Here is a 19208-nt window from a genome sequence, read left to right as displayed (position 1 = left end):
ATATTTAATCACAGAGACGAACGACTAAGATGCTCTTAGAAAATACCTATTAATACGGTACTTTAAGTAACTGGCAATGCTATTGAATGGAACGAAGCAGTCTCATACCCTGTAAGGTTTTCGTTAAAAAAGTAAAAATAATAATTAAAAAAAAAACTTCTGGCCTCTAAATTCACCTTGTAAATAAACGTCTAAAATTCAATGCGTCAGGCAAAACTCGTGCATGACAGAGACAGCGAAGTGTTTCACCCATTTTACATAACTCCATCTTTTACTGGGGAATTTCTCTTTGATTAACATATCCCCTTAATGTTGGTGCTTTCAGGTTCTCAGCTTGACAGATGAAAACGTGTCTCTGCCCCCCCGATACGCTGTTATTTATACCGACGCTAACATTAAACTGCCCATAACAAGAACTAAATGTATCGCATATACGGGATACGGCGATGTTCTCCAGAACGGTCTGTATAGCGCACCTCATAACTGGAGAAACCAAAAAAGGGGAGGCACAAGCCTGTGATGTGAAATGTGCGTTTGGTTGAAATGTTCATGTTTTTTTTCACTTAGAAACGCGTGATGAACTATTCGGCTTGTCATCCCCGTAATGTGGAGGGAGACGGTAAAGTAGGAGGCGCGCCCGCTCCGAGCTGCGTGGGTGTCCGAGCTTTCTGGCTTACGGTCGGAAAAAAGTGCGAAGTGGTGTGAGAGCAATTGGGAAAACAAGAAAACCAAAGGAAAGGGGAGATGAGAGCAGCCCGGTTCATGTACCCCGCAAAGGATCACCGCCTCCCCGCCTAAAACGGGCTACGGCAGCATTACGCGCGTCGTGCGAGTGTTTTGCTGGATTATTCAACTAATTCGCAAAGACATCACATGTCTGCGTAAAAATGATGGACACCAAATATCTGTTGATATGTTGCTGCATCCCGGCAGTGCAAGGACCGCTTTAATTTCAAAGGAGCACAGAGGATATTTTCGTTTCACAGCTGAACAACATATCGGAAAAAACTGGAAGACTATCGATTGTCAGGCAAATCCCTAAATTGGATAGCAAGCACACTGGCGCATCTCGAAACGGATTTGCACGGAAATTTAACGACTGTCATAAAATGAGAATATTTGACAAGCGATTGCCTGTATATCTCTAATTTCTATCATAATTCTTATCATGGCTTGGCTCCTAACAAAACAGACAATACTGAAGCTTGGGCGCCCATATCTTGCCTTTGAGGAGCGTACTTTGCAGCAACTTGAATACTCACACGGTGATCCACACAAGAGACTGTATTTAACAGACAAGACGCCGCAAAAGTAGCCTAAATTAGAAGAAAATAATGCAAATGCAGAGCTGTTTTAAGTGCTTTGAAACTGATCTTTTGAAGTGGTGACGGTCCGCTATTTTACGTGTTTTAACCATGTATAACTGTTTTTTCACTCTTCTCACCTGGATGAAATTTCTTTGGATTTCCTGACTTATTTTTGATTGGATATCATTTTATTATTGCTTGAAAACAATAAATCCAACCAACCGCATCTTCTCTTTCTACGTATCACGACGTAAAGATCTTTGATGTCAGGCAAGGTAAGGGTTATCTCTGTACCTGTAGGATAAAAGTTTGAAATTGGGTTTATACTTAAATATTTAACAACGATGTATATTTACTGTCTGTTTCGTGAGTACGTCCCACAGGTGCGATTTAAAGCTTTTACTTTCCAGAATTAGGTTACAAAAATTCTCTGCCATGTAGATGGGAAGCTGACGCGATATTGCCTACAACTAAATCATATTGCGCTTAATTACTTCTTTGACATTAAGATTCAAGTTGCGATTATGTTAGGTTGTGTTAAGAGAACGACGCATCCCCATATCAATATGGCTATGTTTTTAATCATATGGATGTTAAATGTCATCTTACACAAAACGCAGAAGTGTGAATCATTCCTATACAAAAATAGCGGATCTCTGCATTTTGAAAATGGATTCTAAAGTGTCTGTATCATTCGCCGCGTTGATTTACGGAAATAGTGTCTCCAGTTTAACGTTCTTGAGGAGTCAACAGTTGGAGGTTGAGCATCGTGCACCTGATGTCCACTTTGAATGGCACTAAGGGTTAGACGCATTAATTTTAGGCTACACCGAATCTGTTTGTCGTCTGATACTTGCTTTCTTATAATGGGGATTTTACTGCTTTTTCTCATTTCTGATTACTTATCGATTCAGGCTCCTTGTCGTTAGACAACTACTCGCTTCTTAAATGTTAGACAAATATAATTAATGAATGTTGGTATCCGTACGAAAAAATGCTTTTCCTCGTTCGTTCTGAAAATGCGTTCTCTCTTTCTCTTTTCCCCTCTTGCTCCCGGTCTGTATTTAAGTAATAGTTATTTTGCGTTATTTGTGTTTAATTCACCTGAAATTACCGACATGCAACAACTTGCAACATTATCTGCGCGCAGATGCATTTAAACCTTTTATTTCTAGTGTTTGCTTGCTACACCTGTCAATAAACATGTTAATACACGCGTAACTGTGTACTAAAACCTTGAGAAGTTGTTAATATTTTCTATACCGTTTTAACTAACAAAAATGCGAAGGGAAAGCGGCGCTCTTTAAATGATCACGTGTGTTTAATCAATAGCAGGTTATCAAGCTGTCCATTTTATCAAAGATGGATTAGCGTCAGTTCATCTCATTTGACCCATTTAATTCCGTGCACATGTACTGTAAAGCATCTTTAATTTGTTTGTTTATTTATTTGAACTCGATCTTCCATTCCTCACCTCATGCGCTCCATAGCGCGCTGACACACACGGCTATACTTTTACAATATGTTACTATGAAATACTTAGGCTATATAATTAACAAAACTACTGAGGAGTTGGGGTTGTACTGGTTTGCGAAGTGAGCAAATTTTTCACCGTAGCCGATCATCACAAGAGGGCGGTCATCCTCGGGGTCCACATGGGAGGGGTAGGTTAACGAACAAATCGGGCTGCGTTACCTACCGGCGTACTGCGACACACCGACCAGTTTAACCCGCGGTTGCCTTAGTAACCACACATGCTTACAATTTGAAACTGTTTCGGAAGGGCATCTACAGCTGAAACTCATTTATTAAGATTTTTTGCAGTTGATAGGTAATTATTTCAGAACCTGTTGGCACTCCAAAAATGCACACATACACATATATATGTTATATATAAAATATATCTCCATCCACGTGTATTAATATGAATGTGCAAGAGTCTTGTGCTTCTTTTCATGCTTCAGTCATTATGAAGCAGACTGAGCCTGATAAGACCTATGGTCAGCTGGTTGTTAGGTCCACCTGCCTTGCTATGATTTACATGACCGTGCAGTTTTCCATGTGTGACATCGTGTTATACAGTATCACCGATGCATCAGCAGTGTCCATGCCGATCTCAGAGAATGTCACAGCCGCAAACGGTACCGGGAACAACAGTATTTCTGTTTCAGTATTTCGAGGAAAGACTCCGCAAAGGAACGCGCACTTATGGACCTGAACCTAGACCATATGCGTGATCCGAACCCGCGAAAGACTTTGTAGAGACGCGACATCCACTCTCAGCTGTGGTAACCTAAATGGAGGCCTATATGAACTGAAAAGACAATTGCACTAAACAGGATTTAATGGCGCTTTGATATTTATTACACATTTTTGAGTGCATCGTCAGAGGCGTAACAGGTTTAAAAGAATTAGTAAGCAGTTTGACTTTTATCCCGCACTTAATAGCTCCCGAAATTAGGCAAATCAATACTTAACATTTGCGATTTTTTTCTTAACAAGAACAATATCGGTCGCGAATATAATTTTGTAAGAAATGTGAAGTCCCGTCTTCCTTTTCATTTCAGCTGACATGCTTGCGTTGCAGGCGGTGTAGCGCCGTGCTGTTCCCGGATCTGTGTCTGCCCGGCGGCAGGACACCCAGCCCCGGCGGCTGGCAGCCAGCGTACGCAGTTTTGGGGAACGCCATTTAATTAGCGCTCGGTTAATTAGGAGAGGTGGCTCACCATGCCAGTAATTACCTTACGAATGACACTGGGAAATCTGCATGAATTTGGTCGTAGTGGCCAGGGTGAGGTAGCCTTAATCTGCATTGGAGTGATGTTGTAGGGTGGAGGTCTAGTGTCCCAGTACTCTGAATCCACTAGAACAGCGGTGGCCAATCTTATCCGCAAAGGGCCGGTGTGTCTGCAGGTTTTTGGGGTAACCTTTAGGTCAGCTGTTCAAACCCAGGTGTGAGGACTCCTCAGCCAATCAATCCTCTAATTAGTAATATAATTAGGGAGCTGCAACGAAAACCTGCATACACACCGGCACTTTGCGGATAAGATTGGCCACTCCTGCACTAGAACATACCTCTACACATTGTTTCCTGTGTCCTAATTTAAGCATTACCCAGATGTGTGTGTAGCACCTGTATTTCTCTGTGGATGTAGAAGGTGCAAGACAGCTGGGACAGGATGCCAGTCCATCACAGGCTGCTTATTTAAGGGTCCAAAGCATGTAGTGCTATGGAACCTTATTGTTTTTATTATTATTATTTTATTATTATTAATACTATTATTCCCCTCTGTGCCACTTGTAACGCTGTGTCCGAGGATCCTCACAGAGTACTGATAGTCATCCACAGATGGGACATTTTCAGCATTGCCAACGATTGAAATGCACAGCTAGATTCCACCACGAGATAATAGACCCTGCATTTAATAACGTGGAGGTAAAAGAATTGGAATAATTGATGCCAGTGGGTAAGATGTGATCCACCACGGTTCTGCCGCGTTATGGGTGGCGTTTAATCTCACTATGATTTCTAGGTGATATAAGGGGTCAGCAAAACAGAGATTGCTGCCATGTCCTGAGGAACGTTGCATGCCTGATGGTCTGCCATGGGAAGTCCGGGTTCAGGTTCCTGCGAGGTTCAAACTGATTCAGGTTCCTGGGAGTTTCAGGTTCAGGCGAGGTTCAAACGGGTTCAGGTTCTTGCGAAGTTCAACAGGTTCAGGTTCCTGGGAGGTTCAGGTTCTTCAAGGTTGAAACAGGTTCAGGTTCCTAGGAGGTTCAGGTTCTTGCGAGGTTCAAACAGGTTCAGGTTTTTGCGAGGTTCAAACAGGTTCAGGTTCCTGGGAGGTTCAGGTTTTTGCGAGGTTCAAACAGGTTCAGGTTTTTGCAAGGATCAAACAGGTTCAGGTTCCTGGAAGGTTCAGGTTCTTGCGAGGTTCAAACAGGTTCAGGTTCCTGCAAGGTTCAAACAGGTCCAGGTTCCTGGGAGGTTCAGGTTTACCTTGGGAGGCCCAGGTCGTATGGGTGGATGGGCAGCATGATGGTTTCTCAGCACATGCCAGAGGGGGAATGGCAGTGTGTCTGTGGCTGTGCGTGCTGTGTGACCCCTGGGACCTTTCAGAGGATCCCCAACACCCAGGGTTGGGGACACGCTGGACAGGATGCCAGTCTGTCTCAGGTTGCCTGGTCACAGTCATACAGTCACAATACACTGATTTGAGAGCAAATCTCCTAAACTCACTGTTTTCAAGGACATTTCAATGGACTTGGTGAGTTCTGGAAATTTAACGTTGGATTACATGAAGACTCGGTGAGTTTTGGTTCCCAATATTGTGACATATGATGAGGAAGCCTGAATTTGGGTCAATGGAGGTCTCATCTCAAGAACAACAGAAAATGTACTGAGTTTTGAAAATTTGCCTTTCAATTCACCCCATGTTTTAGCATCTCGGAAAGAAAAGACCAGAGCTGGAGAAAACCCACGTAGGGCCACAGTGCCGGCCGCCCAGCTGCCACCCTCCCCTGAAACCACATCATTTTATATACGCGTTCCTTTTCATCTGTTTGGTACAATTATTCATTATTTCTGAACACTCAAATACCAAAACTCCCCAGCCCCAGAATTCCCATCTGCAGCTCCGACAGTGCGATGCCTCGCTAGAGGGGATACGGAGATGAATTCCGGGGAGAGGGGACCCTGTGGCAGCCGGCTTAACCTCCGGGGTTTCGCTGGTGAGATATGAGCCGCTCTTTTTCATGTAGGGGTATTAGATGGACAGCCGGACGCAGGTCTGGGCTGCGTCTCATGATCTTATTTCCCCTCTGATTGCACGATCACACCTAAAAATAATAATGGCAGCCGGCCGCTTTCACCCCTTATAAATTTTCAAAACCTCAATCACGTCTTGGCTCTGCCGCTTACCAAGGCTGGGGGTGTGAGGGGAGATCGATATTTCCTCATAAACTGGGGAAGCTTCCTTTTGGTCATTATCTGCCTGTCTTGGCACACACACACACACACACACACACACATGTGCAGACAGCAGATACTGGGAAGCTCTCCACCATCAATGTCACTGACACGCCTCATGCCAGCACGTTTGACTGCACTTCAGAGCTCGTTCTTTTGCTATAGCTGTGCTCGCACAAGCAGAGCACTGTCACAATGGAAAGGTGTGCCGGTCGGTCGTCCTCGTCGTCCCGGCGATGACATTTCGCGTGTAGCGTGGAGCCAGAAGGGGCAGCCAGGGCTGAGCACGCAGGTGTGCGCTTTTTGTGCCCAGGGAAAGCAGCCTATCCCTGCTCGCCTTATGACTTGGACCCGGGGCTGCCGGACCACGGAGGCCAGCCAGCGTCCTGCTGTTCCCCCCTTCGGCAGCTCCAAGCCCTGCGGTAAAATGCCACCCCCCCCCCACCCACAGCAGGCAGCAGACCTTTGCTGGACATCCACTCTCAGCTCACAAGCGGGGAGGAGGGCGGGATGGATAGCGGCATAGATGTAGAATTGGAGGAGTGATGTTTCCTGGGACATCAAAATACAAGCTGAAGGAAAACCAGTGGAAAGACCGTACGGGGTTGGGGGGGGGGGGTGGCGGTTGCCCAGTGATTCCAATGCTGGAATCGGAGTCTGGGGGTGGGGGCAGGGTGCGAGGCACGTTTTCCAGTTTCCCCTCACAGCAGGAAAAGTTCTCCAAAGGCTGGCACATCGCCGGGCCGCCAGGAGTCGGTTGGGCGCGACGTTGGGGCGGCACAAACATGACGGATGCCCGGTCCTCGGAGCGTGACCCTCTTCGTTCTCGCACGTACCGCGGGGCGTCTCCTTCTGGCATGTCCAGCTATAGCGACACGGACACGGCAGCCTTTCAGCCATGTGGCCTCTCAGAGCTGGAGCAGTTTATCGCCTTTTTGTTGCTGCACTTTGAGGTACTTTAAGCAGCAAAACGTGCACCCAGAATTAGCAGGTGCGTAATGGCAGGCATTTTAAATGCCAGCAGTAGGGGCACACGCATATAATCCATGCATATAAGTATATGCCGGCAGTGTATTGGTCTGAAAGTGGCTTTTGTCAGCAGGATAATGCCCTGTGCCACAAGGCTAAGATTATCCTGGACTGGTTCCATGGGCTTCAGACAGAATGCGGCTAAATGCAGTAGCATGCCAAGCCACCAGATTTCCGTCCAGCCCAACGTCTACGGGGTGAGGTGGAATGAGAAATGGAGGCCCGTTACCAGTTAACTCAACCGGAGTGTGGGGAACTGGGGAGTGAGCACAGCTGGAAATACAGAGTATTTGTTCTTCATCATTTAAAGGTCGCCTTAGGCTCAATAGCTTAAAGGGAAACTGAAAATGAAACGTTGCAGAGGGATTTTAGTGCCATATATATATATACTGGGAGTTGCATAGTTTCGGAGATATCGGACGTAGAATTGTCAGGTTTCTGACAAATATTATGGAAGTGAATGGCATTCTTTCTGTGGTGAAAAATTCAACAGTGTCTGTTACCAGAAATCAGGGCCCGGTTACTCAAGATAATCCACGGACATTGTAGTGAGCAGCTTAATGTAGGAACTATTTCCTTATACTGAGCACCAATCATATTGCTGCGCAGAAGATGGAAGGGCGCGGCGCGGCGGGTTATAAGAACATAAGAAATTTACAAACTAGAGGAGGCCATTCGGGCCATCAAGCTCGTTTGGGGAGAACTTCACTAATAGCTCAGAGTTGTTAAAATCTTATCTAGCTCTGATTTAAAGATTTAGCTTGAACTACACGAACAGTGAGAGTATTCCATACTCTAACTACACGCTGTGTAAAAAAGTGTTTTCTCAGATTTGCCTCTTCAAACCCCCAGGGTGGCAGGTGGGGTGGCTGCAGGGACTTCTCAAAAAATGTCTGTCACTTTGGATAAAAGCATCTTCTAAATAAATAAAATGTATGAAGGATCATGATAAATCCCAGTTTCCTCCTGCAGTTCAAAGATGTGGTTTGATGAACCAATATTTCAGAAGTGCCCTTTGATTGCGATTGTGTGTGGGTTTGCATCCCCAGCTGTGAGCTGCCTGGGACGGGCTCCAGGCTCACTGTGACCTCTGCTGGATAAGCAGATATGGATCTAGGATAGAAGATGACTTTATAAAGTCTGACTGTTCACCTTGGTCTTTCCTCCCTGTTGAGAGTGTGGTGGCGATGCCTGCCCACCAGGGACTCTCAGGTCAGGCCTGGGGTGACATTATTCAGCTAAATTTATGACCCTGATGTGGTTATTCTGGTTCTTTTGCGTCACCAGTCGTCCCACTACAAACCAACAATGTAACTGAACTGTCTCTCTGGTCTGCTTGTTGGTGAGTCGGCGAGAAGCTCAGCCCTCATTGGCCACCTCATTGGTCAGCTTTGAAGGGCTCCTGGGTCTCTCCGAATCCAGTGGCTCCTAGCTCCTCACTCCATTCTTCCCATAATTTCTGTTTGGGCCCAGGTTTGTGTGCGTATGTAGAACGGTTCAAATTTAGAGCCCCACCCTCAAGTCCATCAGAAAAATCCTGACTTTTATTTCCTAGCCTGCAGAGTCAATGAACGCAGACGCAGCACTAAAATGGCTGTGTGCGATATCACACGCACGCGTCAACAAACTGAATACAAACATGCAAACTGACTAGGTAGCTAAACAAACATTCATATTCATATATCATAAATAACGCTCACTTCTGCCAAATGCCGAATACCAGCACAGCTATACGGTTGAGCTGCAAGTTCATTACATTACAAAACTGAACAAACTGGATTATTACAACTTTAGATCTGTAATTCTGTGTATATAATACAATAGATATGTATGTGCGTGCGGCGGAGTGCATTGTCTGTGTATTTCTGTGTCTACAGCAGAATGGATTGAGGGTGTGTGTGGTTTTTTATGCACGTTTGGTGTGGTAGAGTGAGTAAAGGCTGGGTGTGAAAATGCATTATCCAGTATGTATGTTGATAGAGAGTCTTTGAATGTGTGCAATGTGTCAGCGTGTGTGTAACAGAGGATATACACCTATACAGATATATTTACATATACACACAGTCACCCAGTGGTTTCCATGTATATAAATAACCCAGTGAATGTGCTGTGTGGAGAGGCAGATACAGAAGACTCAGTCAGCCAGTGCTGGAAAGTTTCTTTGTAGATGCTTGTGTATAGCCCCCCCCCTCTCAGGAGGAGACAGTCCAGCTGTTTAATCAGCCACTCCTCACCGGTGAAAGACCAAAGAGCGCAGGGCCGTTAGACTCACTCCGGACGGGGCGGAGAACAGATCGGTGTGACAGGGGACGGGAGGATGCAACCAGGACTTCATTTATTTGGGTACGACCGAATAGGGGAGTATGGAGTAAATACAGATCGTTTGCATTTTTATTTATTTAACGGACACATTTGTCCAAAGCGACATACAAGAGAGGATCAGAGAGGAGGGTCAGCCAGTGGGGGTTAGGGGCCTCGCTGAGGGGCCCGGCTGGTGACATCAGGCACAGAGCCGCAGCCCCCGGAGCCACGTGCCTCCCCAAGCAGCTGCTCCGGCTTCAGAGGCGGGGGGAACGTGCAGGAAAATCCAGGCAACAAGGCTGCCATGTGTAGCCTGGGGCGACAGACGAAAGCAAAGTCTGTTTTGTATTACTGGTAATTAGACACAGGTGACAAAATGGGCTCACCCCCCATTACAGGGAGCTTGTTAATTATGAATATAAAAATCAACTGTCACTCCCATGTCAAGCCCATCACCCACTCAGCTACGCCCAGGTGGCTTTCACTCTGCCTTGCCTCAATGCTAGGCACACCTGTGGCTCATCAACCTGGTTAATTGGCATGGATTAAAAGCAGCTGGATTATCTGTTAACTCCTTCTAAGATACTGACTGTTCACACAATATGGAGTATTTTGTTCCTGTTCCCGTTCCCGTTCCCATTCCTGTGTATGCCCTTTCCCTGACCTACTGTTATATCTATTATCTTTTGATACATTTGATGGTAACTTCTTTGTTGCACTTTCTGGCCCTGTGACCAGTTCTTGATGTTTTTTCGACTTCAGCTTCCGGAGTATGATTTGGATTTGGTGAAAACCGGCATCCAGCAGGTTTTCTATCCTACCTGATGAGTTACTGCCTGCCTGAGATCCGGTGTGGTTCATCAGAGACCAGATAGGATGGAAAACCTGCTGGATGCTGGCACTCCAGGATCGGGGGTGGGGGGTTCCGCAAAGCAGTGGCCTGTACTACGGAATGGGGTTACTGGCTTATCGGGGTAACTTGTCGGATTTAAGGTACCACAGTTTAAATGGACTTCATATCTATTCACTTACATTCTGCCCAGACTACTTTATATCCGACAAGTTACCCTGATAAGCCAGTAACCCTACTTCGTAGTACAGGCCCCAAGATATCTCAGTTAGCAAGGTTAATTTTAAGATAGCAATTATTGTCTAAGGTTTTAAGTAAGGAGCATTCCTATTGCACAATGATGACTTCTAGCTTAACCTAGTTAACTGAGAAATTCTGCTTTGTGGAACACCGCTAGCGTTGTCTAGCACTGCTTCAGAGGAAACATCTTGTCTTGGTGCCGGGATATAACAGTTTGGCCATCCCCGATGTGCTTGAGAACTAGCCAGAGGGATGATGGGAACCAACGGTTTTAACTTCCACCCCCTGGCCCTCCAATCAGACCCTGAGCAAAACCGAAGGCCACTACAGAGGAACCCGCTTGGTACTTTAGGCTCTGCCCAGCGGTTTAGTGCCTGATCGCGGTGGGAGACACTCACTCACTCGCCAGTAATCTCACAGGTGGGTTCTTTTCTTTTCCTTTGTCAGATTTTTTTTTTTAGAATGAAAACAGTGAAAACTGGATCAGGAAACCAGAGAGGCGAACAGAAAGCAGGATGTGGCATGTTCCAAAAGTCGGAGGGGTCTCCCGTGTGATCAGAGCTACCGGAGAGGAGCCGCGATGCCCCGACGGGAGGCATCAAACGGCCCTTTCTGGCGAATCAAAACCCTTCCCGCCCACTCCCATCGGAACACCGTTCTTCCGCTCGTGGAGAAAAATGTGCCGCTTGCAGAAAAGGCTTTTTGGCTGAAAGGGAACTCAGGACTTCAGCGTTTGTGTGGAGTTCAGCTGGTGTACAGTGTAGGTGGTAATCGCTAGCCTTATCCTGTTTAAGAGGGAAACAAATATTGTAATTAGCCCAGAATGTAGGCCGGGTGGTTTTGAATCAGCTGGCGTTGTCAGAATTTCTCCCGAAACCGCAGGTGCAAGAGATGAACGGTGGGGGGTGGGCATGGAGAAGATCATTTGTGGTCTCTGGCAAACTGCAATTCTTCGGAAAATCCCCCCCCCTCCCCCCCATCCAAGGAGTCAGTAGGATTATCTGCCTGTGAATGTCAGGGTGAGAATGGGATTCAGCACTGAACTCCACCCACCGATTTGCTGGAACGCGGTGAAGCTCGCCAGCCTCAGGTGTCCGTTATTGTCCAGGCCGGCGATGGAGAAGGTGCGTAAATATCAGTGGGGTCCACCTGGACTTGGCCGTGGCAGAGCTCGGCCGGCGGCACGATCGATGTCGCCCCACAAAGCCCCTCTTCTCCGCTCTCATCTGCTCACCTTTCTGATGCTTCATTGCCAAGCTGTTCCAGTGAAAGATCAATGAGGCCCAGGTTGAAAGCTGGCTCCTGCCACCAAGCTAGGAGCTGCACAGGACTGAGTTGGGGCCGTGCTGGAGGTGTCTGTCCATGCCTGATTAGCGAGCGTGCAGATGATGGGGGCGATAAGGAGGTGCCAAGCAGTAATGGCGGTTCTAGAAGCACTGCAAGCAGCATGACTTTGGTTTTCGTTAACTGCTAATTAAGAGGTTTCCACTCAGGATACTGCACATATTGAATTTAAATCCATTTCAGACTTTATTGGGGTCATCTTGGGAGGGAAAGTTTATTTTGTCATGTGTTGTGTAGTTCCACGTGTTTCTTGTTCCTAATAAAAAGTATACACTGGTTTAAACAACAGAATCTGAATTCCCTGCCGGATTTTGTCATCATAATGTCTGAAAATAATGTTCGATTGGCCTAGACCCCTGCTCCTCCCCCCAGCCCGAGCGTGAGAGGCTGCCCCTGGACAGGGTCCAGGTGAGTGGGAGGCACAGCCCACAGCAGAGCGAGGATGGTGTGCAACAGATGGAGGGGGGGGGTGCCTCACCCCACCCCTGTTTCAGCACCTAACAGGCACAGTGCAAATTGCAAGCAGCTCTAATAGACCAACGTGTCATTCTACGCTGGGGTGGGGGAGTTGATGGGACTCTGTTCCGGAAGCTGCTTTGCTATTTAAAACAGCTGCAAGTAATAAATGGAGAAGCGGTTAAATGATTGAACTGAATAATTATTTATTTTCTGTCTCCGCTTGTGATTTCAGTAGAGCTTTGTTTGTAGGAGTCCCAACAAAGAGAAGGGCTGCGGAACAACAAAACACTGATAGAATTGCTAATAGAAATTATCATATGCAGATGTGTAGTTTGGGGCGGCACAGGGGGGAGCGGTTTCACCTCACACCTGTAGGGTTGGGGGTTTGAATCTCGGTCCAGCTTGTCGTGAGTTTGCACGTCATCCTTTCCAAAACCTTGTGGCTAGAGAGGTGAAGTTGTTACATTTTCCGGGAAGTGAGACATTTTCTGTAAGCTGAGTGGTTTATTGCAATTTCCATATTCCTGGTACTGTTTGCTTTACAGAGGAATTCCAGGTTGAGAAGTTTCCTTAATGTTACAGCACTGAATCCTCAGCTGGTGAAGAACTTTCTTCACTGTGTTTCTTAGGGCTGATGTACCAAGCCGCCATCACATGATTTATTCCAGGCTGGTCTAGCCAATCAACGGAGAGGCTGTTGTTCTGCTGTGAGAATCGCGCCACTTGGGAAGGATGATAGGGATGGAGCTGGAGATGATGGATTTAAAGGGGACCAGGCTTTTCCTTCTCAAGGTTCACCGAGATGCCGTCAAAAAAAAAAAAAAAGAAGACGAGCGGGGAAATAAATGAAAACTGCCTGGTAGCAGGACCTCAGACGACATGTAATGCTGGTCATCTGTGTCAGAGCTCAGTAGAAGCAAAAACAGCAGGGTCACGATGCTGCTCACATTAGGGCTGATTTCACAGAAAATATCAATTTATCCTTTCAGACTTGAACAAGGAATAGGTGCAGCCAATCAGCACAAGCCACCCTGGTCACCTGATCATCCTTCATGCGGTAGCTCCTCCGCCATTCTTACACACTTTATCCAAATGTGTATAATTACTGCCCCGACCCTCTGGTTAGATATGCAGTCATAAAAAGGGACAGGTAGAGTCGGGTATGACATGCACATGCACATGCGGTGCACACGCGGTGCACATGCGGTGCACACGCTTCCCAGTGAATTTACTTCTATTTCCTGCCATGTTGCCGGTTTCCCGTGACTCAGATCATTGCCTGAAGGAAACAGAAGCTCAGAAACATCTTTGAAGGACACACATGGAGTTTAGGGCCGCGGTTAAGAGAGCGGGGGTCGCGAGACACCGGTGAGGGGGCGGTTACAAGAATGATGTGCAAAGTATGTTACAATCAGAGTATGCAATCTACAGAGTGGTCCAGCCGACTGGTGAAATCCCCCCCCCCCCCCCCATTTGGGAGACGTGGGCTGAAAATTTTGGGAACCCGTGTGCCCGGGACTGTCCCTTATCCCTACTTACCTTAATCCGCCTCTTCTAGCTCCCGTTGCCACTGCCTGTTCCTGTTCCTGTTCCTCTCATTTTTGCAGACTCAAACTTCCCATGCCATCCTGTGTACAACATCCACCCCCACTGGCCAAGATGCCCATTTTTTCTTTGTTATTCTGGGGAATCGGACCTTAGCACCTCGCCCCCCCCCCCATTCACACTCATGCTGAAACGGCCACTGGCCAAAAAACAAGCCTGGTTCCTCCTCCAGTCTCCCTGTCTGACGTACTTCGGTCCTCAAGCTGAACCGACAGTATATTTAGAACATAATTACAGAATCACACATCTAACGAGACCAGTCAAACCCACTAAATAGTACAGATTCTTCATAATCACCTGGCCAGCCGCAGGTTTCCCCATTTGATTCAACTCTCAACATTCCTAAATGTAGGATTTTTCCCCTCTTTTTTCCCTTTGATCGCAGCTTTTTTTCTGTACTTGATAAGAATCAGTGATGACACAGGGAATGACATCCACAATGCTTCTGGCACATGAGTAACTCATCAACAAGCGGACAATGTGTATGCAGTGTAGCACTGGGTTTCTGAGTGTCAGAATGATAATTACTGTAGATAAAAATCTCATTTCTCTTAGGTTAAATACACGGAAAAAAATATGTTGCTAAATTTAGTCAAGCTGTTGAGGGTGGATACAAGTGTGACATTTATGTGGGGATCTGTTGACTCTTTTCAGCTTTTATCTGGCTTTATTCCTGTATCTTCCAAGCAGGCCTGAGCAGGGACTTTTTGAGGGGCAGTTATAAGTTGCTGACCAGTGGGGGGTGGGATCACTTTGTGCCTCCCCACCCTTGCCTGCTTCTAATCTTCTTCCTAAAAGGTGAGGGAAAAAGAGGTTTGATGTATCACTCTGTCACTGAGACGCTTTACTGAAAAGTTTATAAGACCCAGCAAATACCATAACGTAAAATACCGTGATGTAAAGGCCTTTGTAAGAATGATGTATGGCGTTAAATTAGTGCCAAAACTCGCGCGCATAAAACTGAAAATCCACATGAGGCTAACTTAACCGCGGTCAGTGACAATTTATTTTCATCTTCTACCAAAGCAAATTGCCAATCGTAGTCAATATTTTAAAAAAACAATCAAAGGAGTGGAGATTTTAGCCACTGTTCCCGCCTCCAAAGTGTCAAAATTCATCCTGTCGAGCGAGCGAGTGCTGTGCAGACGCGAGCGCGTAGATAGGGTCCAGCGAACGCGAGCGCGTAGAGAGGATGGGTTTTCAGCTCGTGAGCACACACGCGCGCGCGTGGTTTGACTTTTGGCACTAATTTAACGGCGAGCGAGCAAGTGCTGTGCAAACGCAAGCGCGTAGAGAGCATGGATTTTCTGCGCGCGAGTTTTGGCACTAATTTAACGCCATAATGATGGCCTTGGGCAGTGGTGCCGAACACTCTCAGGCCCGTCATACGCTGGCGCGGCTCCGTACATGCAGGAGGTTCCGTGTCGGTGTTTACGAAAGCGCCGCGACAGAAAGACAAAGGCGGAGAGCGAGGTAGGTGTGCACGCGGGGCGGAGGGGCCTTTGAAGACCAGCAGGTGTGTCCCATTGCGCTTTGATGCACGCAGCTGCACAAACGCCCCCGTCAAATGCAGCCACCTCGCTGCTACGCGCATGTTTGTTCGGATGAAGTGCTGGAGGGGGGCGCGTCTACGTTCCTTTTATTCCCGAAACCGCCACCCCTGCCCCCTCCCCTGGAGGCACACTGTCGAGACCAGCGTCCACCGGCTGATTAGAGGCTCTGCTAGTCTTACGCTATATGGAAAAAGTATTGCGACACACCTCTTGAATTCAGGTATTTCCTTCCGACCCATTGCCACAGGTGTATAAAATCAAGCACTTTGCCCTGAAGTCAGGTTTACAAACATTTCTGAAGGAATGGGTTGTTCTGAAGAGTTCAGTGAATTCAGGCATGGTGCTGTCATAGGATGCCACCTTTGTAAGTCGGTTTGTGAAATTTCTTTCCTGCTAGATATTCCCCGGTCAACTGTAAGTGGTATTATTGCAAAGAGGGTTTAGGAACAACAGAAGCTCAGCCATGAAGTGGCCGACCATGTAAAGTAACAGAGCAGGTTGGCCGGTTGCTGAGGTGCAGAGTGCACAAAAGTTGCCAACGCTCTGTTTACTCAATAACTGCAAAGTTCCAAGCTTCCTTTTTGCATTAACCCCAACACACAAACTGCGCTGGGAGCTTCATGGAATGGGCTTCCATAGCTTCCATAGCTGAACACCTCACCAAGTGCAATGCCAGGCGTTGGATAGCATGGTGTAATTGGTGGATGCCAGGAGAACATTACCTGCCAGACTGCATTTTGCCACCTGTAAAGTCTGGTGGAGGAGGGATAATGGTATGGGGTTGTTTGTCTGGGGTTGGGCTGGGCCCCTTAGATCCAGTGAAGGGAACTCTCAATGCTTTAGCATGCCAAGACATTACAAACAATTCTATGCTTCTAGCTTTGGAGGAAGAGTTTGGGGAAGGCCATGACTTCTGTTCCAGCATGACTGTTCCCCAGTGCACAAAGCAAGGTCCATAAAGACATGGTTGGGTGACTTTGGTGTGGAAGAACTTGACTGGCTCACACAGAGCCCTGACCTCAACCCCATCGAACACCTTTGGGATGAACTAGAACGGAGATTGTGAGCCAGGCCTTCATGTCCAACATCAGTGTCTGACCTCACAAATGCTCTTCTGGATTGAATGGGCAAAAATTCCCACAGATGCACATCTAAAGCCTTGTGGAAAGCCTCCCCAGAAGACTGGCAGCTGTTATAGCTGCAAAGAGGGGACCAACTCCATACTGATACCTATGGGTTTAGCATGAGATGTCATAAAAGTTCCTGTAGGTGTAATGGCCAGGTGTCCCAATAATTTTGTCCATGTGGTGCGCATTTTAATTACTGAATTTTCTCATAAATATCCCCTTTGTCTTAGTCCTGCAAAAAAATTTTTTTTATATTATTAGTACTACATACTGTCTTTGGTTGTGTATCCATCTGTCAGTCAGACTTTTCAATCAGAACTAATTACAGCATCATCACGATTAATATTCCGTTACTATGATCAGGGCACTGATACAGAGTTCTTCTGGCCGGGAAATTACACATAAAAAGTTGTTTATTTCCTCAGCCATTAGCATCTTAAATGCTTCCAAATTTTTATTGGTTGTTTTTTATTACGTGTATTGTCTGATGCTGTGTTGCATATGAGCTGTATTAAAGAGGAATTTATGCTAATTTGTAAAAGACAATAAAGTTTTCTTGAATCTTGAATTGGTATGAGCCTTGTGGGCAGGATTCCGGTCTAAATGGTTGGAGTCCAATCAGATCGCGAGAAACGTGCAGGCATGGGGAGTGTGTCAGCAGGTGGCCCAACGGCCAGGGAACCAGAACTACAACCACAAGTGGCTCTGAGATCTTCAAGCCGGTGTCCTGACCTCCCACACAAGATGGCCACTAACAAGGTTGGGGCGCTGGCCTGGTGCTGCCGTTGTACCACTGAAAGGGGCAGGAGAAATTACATGCTAAATAAAGCCAAACCGATCTCTCAGAAGTGAGGGAGAGTGGCAACTGCTGTGGTTTTTTCTTGTTTTTTAATTTTTCTTGTGACAATCGCTTTGGAGAACTAGGACCGGGGCAGAAGAAGCCAACAGCCAGACTGGTTGAGATGGTACAATTTTTTTGTTGAACAAATCATCCTGCATTTGTCGCCGCTTATCCCGCACAAAGCTGCGGTGAGCCTGGAGTCTACCCCAGGAAGCAGGGAACACCCTGGACGAGTCCATTACAGAGCAGGGGACATCCTGGACGAGTCCATTACAGAGCAGGGGACATCCTGGACGAGTCCATCACAGGGCAGGGGACACCCTGGTCGAGTCCATCACAGGGCAAGGGACATTCTGGACTAGTCCATAACCCGGCAGGGGACGTCCTGGACGAGTCCATTACAGGGCAGGGGACGTTCTGGATTAATTCATTACAGGGCATGAGATGCCTTGAATGCAGGGAACACCCTGGATGAGTCCATAACATGGCAGGGGATGCCTTGAATGAGTCCATCACAGGGCAGGAGATGTCCTGGTCGAGTCCATCACAGGGCAGGGGACACCCTGGTCGAGTCCATCACAGGGCAAGGGACATTCTGGACTAGTCCATAACACGGCAGGGGACGTCCTGGACGAGTCCATTACAGGGCAGGGGACGTTCTGGTCGAGTCCATCACACGGCAGGGGCATCTTGGATGAGTACATTACAGGGCATATACTAATGGCAATTTAGAGACACCAACCGACCTGAACAGCCTGTTTTTGGACTGTGAGAGGAAATACCTATAAGCAAAGGAAGGACGTGCAAATTCAGATGCAAAGGTGGATTTCACAGCCTCCGCACTAAGCCACCCTTCCACCAGAAACCCACATATCATTTAATACACTTTGAATGTCCTACTGATTAATTGGTAATAAGTTAATGACAAAATTTTGCTTGACTATTTCATGAATACACTACATTAATAGTTTTTCCTTGCCTTTGTCACCTTGCTTGTACAGTGGGGTTTTGCGCAGGGATAATGTAAAGCGCTTTGAGTCAATGTAATGTGCAAATGTGCTATACAAATAAAATTGAATTCAATTGAACTGAAAAAAAATGAATTGAATAGCATGATTGTAAGCAAAACTGAGCACTGCCTTCTGTGTCATACATGAGGTGCTAGATACACTTTTACTATAATACTTTATTTTTTATATAAATAAAATTGAATTGAATTGAATACTGGGGACCTTTCACTAAAGGCACAATAGCCATGCATTTTGTGTGCTGCACATGGAAAATTAATTGCTTACAAATTCATATGGTGACTCATCATGTGCTTGTTGTCCAGCATATGTCGCGCTAATCGCCTCTTGCATTAGGCTGATTGCAATTAATGACGTTTTTTTTTTTTCTCCTTACAATTTGGTGTGTAATATTTCCTTTAATATGTTAAATAGCGATGCAGCCTCAGGAATGCAGCCAAGTCAAACGTGACAAAGATCTATCGTATCTGTTCTGTAATTTTTAAATAATGTGATAATGCTTCACAATGCCTTCATAATGCATTCATTGAACATTCATAAGCAGCATATAAGTAT

The 19208-nt window shown here is 46.4% G+C and overlaps 1 protein-coding gene across 1 annotated transcript in view; it reads left to right on the top strand.

Moving 5' to 3' along the window:
• The first annotated feature begins 483 nt into the window (after positions 1 to 483).
• LOC111859731 (voltage-dependent T-type calcium channel subunit alpha-1I-like) overlaps positions 484 to 19208 on the top strand; it is a 170010-nt gene continuing 151285 nt past the window's right edge. Inside the window, exon 1 of the mRNA XM_023842701.2 lies at positions 484 to 1582. The gene's annotated coding sequence lies outside the window, so the exon portion shown is untranslated. The remainder of the gene's footprint in view (positions 1583 to 19208) is intronic.

This window comes from Paramormyrops kingsleyae, chromosome 5, assembly GCF_048594095.1.
Source record: "Paramormyrops kingsleyae isolate MSU_618 chromosome 5, PKINGS_0.4, whole genome shotgun sequence".
NCBI classification, from domain to species: domain Eukaryota; kingdom Metazoa; phylum Chordata; class Actinopteri; order Osteoglossiformes; family Mormyridae; genus Paramormyrops; species Paramormyrops kingsleyae.
Note: the sequence above shows the minus strand (reverse complement) of the source record. Positions and strands in the feature narration are given on the sequence as shown.